General features: G+C 51.6%; 1 pseudogene; it reads left to right on the top strand.

Annotated features, from left to right (window-relative positions):
• LOC146829750 (neuroguidin-like) overlaps positions 1 to 9904 on the top strand; it is a 72760-nt pseudogene extending 62856 nt beyond the window's left edge.
• The last annotated feature ends 3049 nt before the right edge of the window (positions 9905 to 12953 follow it).

The raw sequence follows: 12953 nt of genomic DNA, 5'->3' as shown, positions 1-12953 counted from the left end.
TTACAAAGTAGCAGACGAAGAAAACCTGGCTCGTGCCAGGGAAACACCGAGTCTTGGCTCTAGCATTTCAAAAAGTGGGGGAGAGGTTCAGCGCGTTTGTGGGCCACTTTCAGATGTCTATTGTGAGGTACGCACTGTATTTGCAAGTCACTAATATGGTGTTGTTTCTCCTCCTGAACCCCTCTTCTCAGCCTACGTCATCAGCCAGGAGCAGTATAAGCCCATCAGCTCTGCTGTCATCAAGAACTCCCTCCGGAATAAGCTGGGCTGTTTGCGGGGGCCTTCGCGAATCCTGCACCCCAAGAGCCGCTTGCTGGTGTCCTGACTGAGTGCTTTGTGGCAGGCGTGCCTGGGGAGAAGGGGGGTATCTCCTCCTGGAGGAGGTGGAACAGTCGAACACTACACTTACCCTGCCTCACCATGGCATATGTGTCTGCTGTTGGTATCATTTTCGGACACAGTGGATGACACAGTACCAGACCAATGTGGGGTGGGTATTTTCACCCAAGGATTCACCAAGGGAGCCAGTCTGAAATGAAATGAAATGAAATGAAATGAAAAATTATATTTATATAGCGCGTAACTACCCGGAGGCCTCGTCGCGCTTCAGCAGATTGCTATGACGAGCTCCGAGGTACATTAGCACGCTTTTGCAAACAAATAGGTTTTTAGGGCTTTCCTGAATGCCAGCCTATTGTTGATCTGTCTAATGCTCAAGGGAAGGGAATTCCATAGTTTGGCGGCAGTGTGTGAGAAGGAACGACTGCCCCAACGAGCTTTGATTACCTTTGTTGTGGTTGCTAGGTGCAGTGAGCCGGAGCGGAGGGCTCTAAGAGGGATGTAAGGCACCACAAAGGGGAACAAGATGGCAGGGCCTGCTCGATGGAAAGATTTGTGCACAATGCACATAGCCTTAAACTGAGCTCTGGCAGTCATTGGAAGCCAATGAAGCTCCTTTAGGGCTTTCTTGGCTGACTGCCAACGAGGAATATTAAACAACAGCCGGGCAGCACAGTTTTGGGTGACTTGGAGGCTTTTGGTCACCGCTGCAGGGGCGCCTAAATATAAGGCATTCCCGTAGTCCAGGCGAGAGAGAATCAGGGCCTGAACCATGACTCTCCTCGCCTGGAAAGGGAGCAGAGGAAGAACCTTGCGGAGCATTTTCATTAACCCAGCACAAGTTGAGGCAGTTTTGGTAGCTTGGACCGAGAAGTCAAGTGCCCTGTCAAGCCAAATTCCAAGGCTCTTTATCTGGGACTTAGGGAGGGGAGGAGTGCCAAGGCATGTAGGCCAAATGGAGGCCAAGGTGTTCGGTGAAGAGTTACATAAAAACATGATCTCAGTCTTCTCCCCATTAAGTTTAAGACAAGAGGAGTGCATCCACTCAGCAACAGCCTCTAGACACGGGCCCAAGGTGTTAGACGACCCCTCCAAGTGGTCCAAAGAGACCACCAGTTGGGTGTCGTCTCCGTAGGTGACAATACGCACACCGAAGGGATGGACTATATTTGCTAGAGGTTGCATATAAACATTAAAAAGAGTGGGGCTCAGGGACGAGCCCTGCGGGACCCCACAACTAAGTGGTTGCTTGGGAGAAATCGTCTCACCCTCGAACACCTGAAAAGAACGCTCGTCCAGGAAGGAGGTCAGCCATTCCAGGGGCGCGCCCGACACACCCATGCCTTTCAAACGATGTAATAGGATGGCATGGTTAACGGTGTCGAACGCGGCGCTGAGGTCGAGTAGTATGATGGCTGCTTTTCCTCCCTGGTCCAGCACCGCTCTGGTCTCTTCTGTTACTGCTATAAGGGCAGTTTCGGTTCCATGCTGAGGGCGGAAGCCCGTCTGTGAGGCACATAGTAGGCTATTGGATTGTAAATAGTCCACTAAGATGTTATTAATGTGTCTCTCCAGAAGTTTGCTCATCCAAGGAAGTAGGGAGATAGGGCGAAAATTGGCCAAGTTGTTCTGATCTAAGGTGGGTTTTTTCAGAAGTGCCCTAACCATCGCACACTTCCATTGAACTGGGACAGAATTCGAAGCAATGGAAATATTTAGGACATCCAGGATGACAGGACGGATGACGTCGATGACTTTAATAAGAGTCTGAGGAGGTGCTGGGTCGTTGGGGGAACCCGAGGTGACTTTGAGGATTATTCCATCCAATGAGGAGGAATCTAGAAAAGGGAATTTATCCAACAGGCAAGTAGTCATCGTGTCAGGATCCCTTGTGGTGGTGGGCTCCCAGTCACTACTACCTGTGGAGAAAGAGGAATAAATAGTTAAAATCTTCTGAGAGAAGAAGATCGCTAAGTTATTGCAACGAGTTTTTGCGCCGTCAAGTGACTGGCGCTCAGGAGGAGGGGGGGTAATTAAAGATTTAGCAATTTTAAAAATTTCCTTGGGAGAGTTGGCAGCTGAATGAATTTTCGATTCATAAAACTGAGCTTGGGCAGATTTAATTTAATTTTTATAAAGCTTTATAGCAGCTCGATACTCCACTTTTTTAGATTGAGAATATTCTTGTCTCCAAGCTCTCTCTAGTTTGCGACAAAGTTGTTTCCTAGTCCTGAGAGCAGGCGAGTACCAGGGAGCAACTTTGGGTCTATTTATTAGATGCAAAGATTCCTTTGGAAGGACGAGATCGAGGGAGCTGGAGATCCAATTGTCAAAATTGACAGTGGCTGTGTCGGGGTTAGTCACCTCCGGGGCTGGCTGATCAATGAGAGCCAGTTTCCATTTAGCGAGTGGAAGTGAAGCCCATTTCCTTCCCCAACGCTTATTGTGGGTGTGTGGGACAGGAGAGCTGCCAGTAGACCAAGAAAAAGGTACCAGAAAGTGATCGGTCCAGGGTAATGGTATGGGTGTCTCAGCGGTTAGGCTCTCTAGATTGCTGTAAATGTGATCTAGAAGATGACCCCTGATATGTGTCGGTTGAAAGCCTTTCTGGAGCAGGTCCATGGCCTGAAGATTAGATCGAAGGCTATTAGCCCCTGAGTCAAGTGGGACATCTAAGTGCAAATTCAGGTCTCCTAGCAAAGTAAAATTTGCCGAAGAAAGCACTAAGTTGGCGACTGTCTTAAGCCGTTTCCCAACATCTCAAATCATTCAAACCCAATCCAATGCGAGAGAACGACCACAAAGGAGTATGTGTGTCAGTCAAAGGGAAAGCAGCCTGGCATAAAGGTTGCAGAACCTGGTTGTGTGATGCAAAAAACTCTCACACGTCACATGCTGACTTGGAAATGCAAGGACTATTTTTTTTTTCTATTAAAAATATATGCATATAGGAGGAGCCTAGCGCGCATCCAAGATGGTCGCGTGAGCACAGGGCTCCCCGGACCCTCGCGGCTCCTCGGAATTTATCCTGACTTTATCCTGACTTGGCTGATGGAATCTGGAAGGCGAATTCTGGCTGAACACTGACCTTCTTTCAGAAATCGAATCGGACCTGGGAATCCTGATCTAAGGTGGTTTGAATTTTTGGGGCCCATCGATGGCTGTGCCCGGTGCGTGGGTGAACTGTGGAGCCGGGGCGTAATTGAACAACAGCGGCAGCGGATCTGTGCCAGTGGCCGCTCCATTACTTTCGGTTTCACTTTTGGATCCCTGAGGGGCTGGAAATTGTAACCGCTTGGAGCGGCTGGGTGTTTACCTCTGCTGGATGCCTTTGTCTCCGCCTGCCACCAGTGTGCCCATTGACTTTGGTTTCCTCGCCCGGCCGCATCACGGTCTCTGGTGCGGCCCCTGACTGAGTTGCCGGTGCCCCCTTGACGCTTGGCCGGTGGTCCCCGTTGGTGAGCGTGGTTCTCATGGGTGGCAGGGGGGGCCCCGAGGGGCGCAAGACTAAGACATCCCTCCGCATGGGACCGGTCCAGACGAACAACATGGACCGCTATACTCAAGGAAGAGGGTCCCCTGGAGCGGCCGGTGTCCCCCCGGACGACGCTGGTGGTGGCCCGTCCGTCTCTTCGGATCTGTCCCTGCAGGACATTATGGGCGCCATTAACGGCATCAAGGAGACCATCGCTACGCAATACGAGGCCTTGGCCCGTAAAATCGACACGGTGGCCATTGATGTCGCACTGATTCGGGCGGATCTCTCTAAGACCAACGAGAGGGTTCAATCGCTTGATGTGCGGACGTCCACCCTGGTTGCGGATGTGTCGGACCACCGGGCCACTCTCGGCGACCTCAAGTCGGCCAACGATCAGATGGCCCAGCGGCTGGAGGACTTTGAGGGACGGGCCCGCCGCAATAACATCCGCGTCGTAGGCGTCCCAGAGACCTCCGACAACCACCCGGTGGATCTCATGGTGGAGGAGCTCATCCTCAAGCAGCTTGCCCCCGCTGGCCTGAGTAAGTTCTTTGCCGTGGAGCGGGCCCATCGAGTTCCGGGCGGTCGGCCGCGGCCGGGGGCCCCCCGAGGCCTATTGTTGCCAAGCTTTTCTACTACAGAGACCGAGATGTGATTTTGCAGGCCTCGCGGGCCCATGGCCCGGTCCGCCATGAGAATGCGTCTATTAACTTTTTCCCGGACTTTACCCAACTTGTCCAGAAACAGAGGATGGGCTTCCAGGGGGTAAAGCGTCGCCTCCGAGTCCTGGGTCTCAAGTACTCCATGCTTTTTCCTGCTAGGCTCCGAGTGGAACACGACGATCGGACTACCTTTTTTGACTCTCCCGCGGCTGTGAGTGACTGGCTTGACTCGCTGCCGGGCCGGGGGGACCGGCCTGGGCCCTTTGCTGGTACCGAGGGTGGCGGGTCTCCCTCGGAGTGACTCTGGTCCTTGACTTTGCCATTTTGTACTGTTCGGCTGGGTTCAACTTCTTTTGTGCATTTTGTTTCATTATGATCTATGTGGGGGGCGGTCGGGGACGGGTCCCTCTCCTCCTCCGGGGTCTTTCCGTAGAATGGGGTTTGTGGGGCGACAGGCACACTGCAAGTTGGGGTGGTTTTTTGGGTCGCAGGGGTGCAGGGTGGGGGGAGTTGGAATTGGGGGGGGTTGGGGGGTTTTGATTTGTGTGTTTTGTTTTTAATGCGAGGTCTTTGTTCTGTTCCAGTTTCGGGCGTTGCGCTATCTGCTGGGGGACCCTTGATCTATTGGAGGGGATGGGGGGGGACGGGTTGAGGTTGATGTCATGGAACGTCAATGGATTGGGGGACCGTATCAAACGGGGTGTTGTGCTGCAGTATTTGCGTCGTATGTCTCCTGATGTGGTGTTTTTACAGGAGACGCATCTGGTGGGTAACGTTTGTCATGCCATGAACAGGGGGGGTTACCGACTCGTGGCCCATTCTGGTTTCACCACTGGCTCTAGAGGGGTAGGCATTCTCCTGCGTTCTTCACTTCCGTTAGAGATCACCAGGGTAGTCCCGGACGATAGAGGGCGCTATGTGGCTTTGACTGGGCGGTGGGAGGGGCAGTCCCTTTCCTTGGTCTCTGTCTATGTTCCCCCGGGCCTCCAGAACTCCACCTTTTCAGACTTGGGTGGAATGTTGCTTGAGCTTCCTGACAGTCTTCTGCTTATGGGTGGGGATTTCAATTCGGTAGTCTCGGGCGACCGGGATCGCCACCCGCCCAGGGCCCTCCCTGCTGCCCAGGCGTGGCTGGGCGGATTCTTGGAGACCTTCGGTCTGGTGGATTGCTGGAGGTTAATGCATCCTACACAGTGTCAGTACACCTTTCACTCTGGGGCACATGGGAGTCTCTCCAGATTGGATTACTTTCTTATGCCCGCGGCCCAGACTGCCCGGATTCGAGAGGTTAAGCACCTGGCCCGGGGTATTTCTGATCATTCCCCACTGTGGTTGCTTTTTGACACTGGGACGCGGTCTGCTGGGCGTATCGCTCCTATTAACCCTTGGTACCTGCGGAACCCCACGATCCGCGATAACCTGGTCAAGTCGATTGACCAATACTTCCTTGAGAATGATGGGTCGGTGTTGTCCGCAGTGTCCCTGTGGGAAGCTTTTAAGGCAGTACTCCGTGGGCAGGCCCTATCCCAGATAGTGGTGGCTAAGAAGGTTAAGATGGAGGCGGTGGTGAAGCTGGAGACTGACATATTGGGGTTGGAGGCGGCCTTGGAGACGGGTGTCACCCCGGATGGGCTCCATGCCCTCATCCTGAAGCAGTTCGAGTACAAGTCCCTTGTCACTGACGCTGCCAAGACCATGTATAGGGAGCAGCAGGGTAGGTTGTATGATGCCGGGGACAAGGCTGGTAAATTGATTGCTTGGCTGGATAGGAAGGAGAGAGTGAATCGTGTGGTCCCAGAGCTCCGGGTTGCGGATGGAGTGTGTGTGACTGAGCCTGGCAAGATTGTGGAGTGTTTTGCTGATCACCTCCGGGCGGTGTATTCCCCGGTGTCTGATAGAGATGAAGACGACCCTCGTCTTCTACTACGGGATATTGCCCTGCCCGGTTTATCCGTCGAGGACCGTGAGCAGCTGGATGCCCCCTTGTCCGTCGATGAGATTGCTACTGCGATTTGCTCCCTTCGCTCGGGCAAAGCCATGGGCCCCAATGGCCTGCCGATCGAACTATATAAACTACGCCCGGATAAAATCGCGCCCTTCCTTCGTCGTATGTTTCAGGAGTCGATCGAGAGGGGTTCCCTTCCCGCCGACCAGCGTCTGGCGACTATAGTCGTGATTCCCAAGGAGGGTAAACCACGAGACCGCTGTGCTTCGTATAGGCCTATTTCCCTCTTAAACGCAGAACCCAAAATTCTTGCTAAAGTCCTCGCCAATCGCTTGCTGAGCGTTATCTGTGATCTGATTCATCCGGATCAATGCGGCTTCATCCCCCACCGTAATACCGCTCTTAATCTGCGGCGTCTGCACGGCGTCCTAGCTAGGGCGGAGTACTTCTCTGAACCAGCCGTATTGGTTTCCTTAGACGCCACGATGGCCTTTGATACCATTGAGTGGCCATTCCTCTGGGCTGTCTTGGAGAAGTTTGGCTTTGGGGAGGGGTTTATTAGCTGGGCGAAGCTTCTTTATGCCGGACCAATGGCTCAGGTAGTTGTCAATGGGAGGGCTTCTCAGCCTTTTGCTCTCGGGAGGGGCACTAGGCAGGGGTGCCCGTTGTCCCCTCTGCTTTTTGCTCTTGCCTTGGAACCGCTCGCCGCCTGGCTCCGCTGGGAGCCCTCGATCAGAGGGATCCGGTGGGCCCCGGGCTTCGAGGATCGGATCTCGCTGTACGCGGATGATATTCTTTTGTACCTCACCTCGCCGCGACAGTCGCTTAATGTTCTCTTTGATGTCCTTACTTCCTTTGGGAGAAACTCGGGTCTGATAATTAACTGGTCCAAATCTTGCGTGTACCCTGTCTCTGGTGGCCCTCCCCTTTTGCCGCCTCTACTTCCCATCCAAACGTCTACATCCGGCTTTAAGTACCTGGGGGTATATGTTTCGTTGGACCCGGCGGTCCGCTATGAGCAGAACCTCCTGTCTCCACTCCGACGTTTGAGGGTGGATACGGCTCGGTGGTGTAAGTTGCCCCTGTCTCCGCTCGGTCGCGCGGCCCTGTTTAAAATGATGTCCCTTCCCAGATTTCTTTACGCACTTCAGAACTCCTTTGATGTCATTCCGGTGGCCTACTTTCGGGAGGTGGAGAGTCTGCAGAGGAGACTGGTTTGGGACGGGCGGGCGCGTATCGCTCTGGCAAAGCTTACTCTCCCCTGGTATGACGGGGGCATCGCGCTTCCTGACATTAGACGGTACTATTGGGCCTCCCAACTGTCGGCAATTAACCATGCCACGTATGCTCCTGGTTTGAACCCGGCGTACGAGATGGATAAATTCCTGCTTCCCGGCGGTAATTATGACAGAGCGCTTTGCTCCCGATCGGCTGGTAGGACCCTCACGGGCCCTACTAGGATTGCGGTACGGGTGTGGAAGGCGGCGAATGTAGCGATGGGCTGGAGTGAGCGTTTAACGTGTGCTACTCCCCTGTTCGCCTCAGACCGCCTGGGGAGCCTCTGGACGACGAAAGGCTTTGAGCACTGGGACACGATCGGCATTAGCAGAGTGGGGGATCTGTGGGTTAAAGGTGCGGTCAAAACCTTCGCGGCGCTCCGGAGCGAGTATGAGCTTAGTGAGAGGGAGTTTTTCCATTACGCCCAAGTTCGGCATGCCCTGCTCTCGGTTTTTGGGGAAGGGACCAAGGTCCCTGTTTCTTCGCCCCTCGAGGACCGCATACTCGACGGTCACGTTCCCGATAGTACTATCTCTCTGATCTATAAAAAACTGATCAATAATCGGGCTGACCTCTTGGTGCGTCTACGGGAGGCGTGGACGGGGGATGGGGTTGAGTTGGACGACGAGGACTGGCAGTCCGCGCTGTCATCTCCTAAGGAGGTTGCCATCCCGGCCCGTCTCCGTTTGGTCCAGCTTAAGATTCTCCATCGCGTTTACGTGACGGGTCCCCGGTTGGTCTCGATGGGGTTTTCCGAGGACGGGCTCTGTAAGCGTGGCTGTGGGCTCAGTGCCACCTTTCTCCACATCCTCTGGGAGTGCCGTGAGGTGGTGGAATACTGGCGTCAGGTGCATGAGGTTATGAGGCGAGTCACCGGGGTCACGCTGTTGCCGGAGGTGCGTCGCTGTGTTCTGAATGTGTGGGAGCCCAATGACTATAACGCGGCCCAGACTCGGTGGGCGGCCCTGGGGAACATGATAGCAAAGAGGGACATAGCGCAGCTTTGGGGTTCGCAGCGGCCCCCGCGCCGTGTCTGTCTGGAAGGAGAACATGGACTGGTGCATGTTCAGGGAAAAGACTGTGTATGTGGCTCGTGGTAAACCCGGGGCCTGGAGTAGAATTTGGGGGCAGTGGAATGTGTATCGTGGAAATATTTGTGCTCCCCCCCTGGCGGATACGTCTGAGGTAGCCTTGTCCCCCTGATCCTTGATGGTTCCTTACTTATCTGGCACATCTGAGTATAGATTTGGTATTCCCGTTTCTCCCCCCCCTACCTTTTAGTTCTCCTTCTTCTTGACTGCCACCGGGTGGTCGGGTATGGAAGTGCCCCCGCTGTGGTCCGACGCCCATCTCATGTCTTCTTGCCTCGCTTTTTGTTTTTAGTTGTTATTTATGTTAAAAGGGTGTATCCTGATTTTCCTTTCTGTGCAGTCTGATCTTCTGTAAGGTGCGGAGCCCCGGTGGGCCAGTCATGGTGTTTGCACTGTTTGAACTTTTTAACTACTAGCGGCCGGCCCAGGCGGTTGTAGGCCCATGCTTGTACCCTTTTTACTGCACAATAAAAATTTTCAAAAAAAAATATATATATATATATATATATGCATAGCAAACTGTGTATCAAAGGCAAACATATATTAATACTAATGTTATTGCGAATAATTTGAGAGGACACCTTGGGACGGAGAGATGTGGAACTGCTGTAAATAGTTGTACTTCTTGTTTATTGTTCTAGTGTGTTATTTTCCCTTCATGGGTCTTAGTCCCAATGTTCTGATGTGTTTATTTGTCAAAAGTAGCCGCATCACCCAGAGTCTTGTGAAATGGCACAACTGCCTGCTGTCTGAGGTAAAATGGAGGACGCCGACACCCACAAGCAGGCCACGAGGGCAGAGATATCACAGGCAGCAGCAGCCACAGAGACGTCACAGGCACCAGGAGCCACAGGCAGCCACAGAGACACAGCACATGCACCAGCAGCCACAGACGCAACACGTGCACCAGCAGCCACAAGCAGGCCAAGATGGCGGAAAGATCACAGGCACCAGCAGACACAGACACAGCACATGCACCAGCAGCCACAGGCAGGCACAGGCACAGCACATGCAACAGCAGCCACAGGCAGGCACAGACGCAGAACGTGCACCAGCAGCCAAACTCTTGGGTGCGAAAAAATTCTGCTTTCAGAAGTGCATCTCAGCATAAGGACAGTTGTACACCTGCTTCTCTCACAAGTCCGCTGGTCATCACTTGACTCTCTGTGTGACCTTGGAGCACTCTGTGCGCTATTTTACTCGGTGACTCCGCTGTCATCTAGGGGCTTGGAAGACAACTACATTTGTGTACAAACATTTCTGTTTAAAGAAAACTATTTAGGGGCCGATTCCGATCTGGGTCGGAAAGCTCTCCGACTAAGCCGGATCCGGAATGTTTTCCGACCGAGCTGGACTCCTGCAGTCCGACCGAGCGAGTATGATGCGGCCGTATGCTGTCGGACTCAGTTCAGTCGGACTCCCATAGAAGTCAATGGGAGTCAGTCGTATGACACGTACATGGGCTCCCATTGACTGAATGGGTACGTCGCGTACAAGTGCGCCCCCTACAGTGGGTACACGTCGGTGCCATCCGCACCATACATGCCTGTGTTGGGGAGACCCATGGGTCTCCCCCTGTGTCCGAGTCGTAAGGCTGCAGGTGACGGGGACCCCCGAAGTCCGCCTCCGGGAGCTTTGGTGAGCCGGACGCTCCGACTCGATCCGGCTGTTCGAATCGAGCGTCGTACTAGCTCGGTCGGAAACGTCTCCATTGCGCGGCATGGTTTGCTTGCGTACAGAGCGTTTTGGAGCTGGAAACGATTTGGACGGAGATCTCGCGCTTGTTCGCATCGTACTTGGACGTCTGGACCTGTATACGACTCGGTCGGAAAATAAGCCTCCGAAACGGATCCGCTACTGCCGAACCTGATTCGTGCCCTTCCAGCCCCTTAATAGTATAATAATAGTATAATAAACCCTTCAAAATAGGTACAACATTATCAATAAAAAGCAAAACAAAACAAACACCAGGAAGCACTCTTTGCTCTACAAGTAAAAGGGCAGTTGCCAGATTGTGATGCAAGTTAATTCACTAATTCAGTCTCAGAGAAACAACTTCTATAGAAGCAGAAAATGTGTAAGTCAAGTATCACCAGAGGTAAGTGGGAACCGCTTTCTATGCTATAGGGTTGCCCCCATGTAAGAACAAAATACATACCACTTCTTTACGTTTTAAAATTCTGCAGAGGCCCAAAACTGGAAGGAGAGATTTAAGTTGTCTAAAATTCTCAATATTTATTTGTGAATGCCAGTTACCTGTCTTTGCTTTCAACAGATTTCAAATACTTATAAGTAATATCTTCTTCTTGAGGTTACTGTTTTGGGTATATATTTCAAAAGAGAAAAGGTACCAGATTTCACAGTTTTTTTTCCAATTTTTAAAACCAGAGGCCAGGCTTGTAGAATACTGTCCAGGTGGCGGCCCTGTTCCACCTCTGTCGGTTGTGCTTGGACAAGAGGCAACCTGATTCTCTCCCTGGACACCAGCTGCCCATTCCAAGTGCCAGGGCTGAGCCCTTCCAGGGTGGGCCTACAGTTCAGTACTTTCTTGTGGCAAGAATATGTTTATTTCGGGAGAAAAACAGAAAACATTCAAGGCAACCGATCTAAAGAACAGTCCCTCATTGGCACCAAATATCAAAATAATGACCATCAAAGTTTTTCAATTTAATTTCTTTTGGAAAAAAGGTATTTTTTTCCATAACATTAAAAAATAAAAAACAGTCTGAGTCTTCTTAAGTGGTTCCTGTGCTCTGTAGTGAAGCCTCACCACTGTCATTTTCACCAGTACGTAGTGCAGTGATCGCAGTGCCTGGAGTCCGTTTCCAAGGCACAGTTGTGCACTAGGTGCTCGTGTCTTGTCCATCCGCTGAGGCCTGGTTGGAGCCGTGAAGCTGTTTTCGGAGCTGGTCTTCGTACAAGCCCTTCCTGGCCAGCACCTTCTCGTGTGTCCCCTGCCCCCTGATCTCATCTCCAACCATCACCAGGATGTTGTTGGCTCGCTCCACCGTGCTGAGCCGGTGCATGATGACCGGAACCGTCCTCTTCCGCTCACGGCTGTAGATGGTGTTCTGCACCTGAGAGTACAAGACGCAAAATGTTATACAGGGGTTCACATCCCTTCACCCTGTCAACAACCTGAGGGTCTCACAGGACCCTTCAGAGGCCAGTGTGCTGCAAGGACCCACCGTAGCAGCTGCTTATTAATTACTGCATCAGTCAAACGTTATGTAAAATAAGCAACAACCCGAGGGTCTCACTGACCCTTCAGAGGCCGGTGTGCTACAGGGACCACCGTAGCAGCTGCATATTAATGACTGCATCAGTCATTTACATTATGTAAAATAAGCAACAACCCGAGGGTCTCACTGAACCTTCCGAGGCCGGTGTGCTGCTGGGACCACCGTAGCAGCTGCATATTAATGACTGCATCAGTCAAACATTATGTAAAATAAGTAACAACCCGAGGTTCTCAGAGGACCCTTCAGAGGCAGGTGTGCTGCAGGGGGATCACTGATATAATATTGACGAGCAAAATCTAGAATGGGGATAATAGCGACGCCAAAATATCAAAGTACAAAATATCGTCTCCCTCTCTACAAACAGGTAAGTACAAAAATATTGAAGACAAAATATCGTTTGTTAAAATATAGAATGTAAAAATATCCAATTTGTAAAATATGTTAAAAGTAACATTAACTTAACTAAATAATCAATATAATTAAGTAAAACATACTTAAAATTATTTAAAAAATGTTAAATTTAATAAATAATATATGTAATCTCTGAATTTTTTTTTACATCACTGTTGGATAGCGGGAGGGTAAAATACACTATTCCCACTCCAGTGAGTGGAACAGTAGCGAGAGCGTTGGATAGCGGAAGGGTAAAAATTACTATTCCCACTCCAGAGAGTGCAACAGTAGGGAAAGCGTTAAATAGCGGGAGGGTAAAAATTACTATTCCCACTCGAGAGAGGGCAACAGTAGAGAAAGCGTTGGATAGCGTATGGGTAAAAATTACTATTCCCACTCCAGAGAGTGCAACAGTAGGGAAAGCGTTGGATAGCGTAGGGGTAAAAATTATTATTCCCACTCCAGTGAGTCCAACAGTAGGGAAAGCGTTGGATAGCGGGAGGGTAAAAATTATTATTCCCACTC

Source organism: Triturus cristatus, chromosome 5_2 (genome assembly GCF_964204655.1).
Source record: "Triturus cristatus chromosome 5_2, aTriCri1.1, whole genome shotgun sequence".
Classification (NCBI taxonomy): domain Eukaryota; kingdom Metazoa; phylum Chordata; class Amphibia; order Caudata; family Salamandridae; genus Triturus; species Triturus cristatus.
Note: the sequence above shows the minus strand (reverse complement) of the source record. Positions and strands in the feature narration are given on the sequence as shown.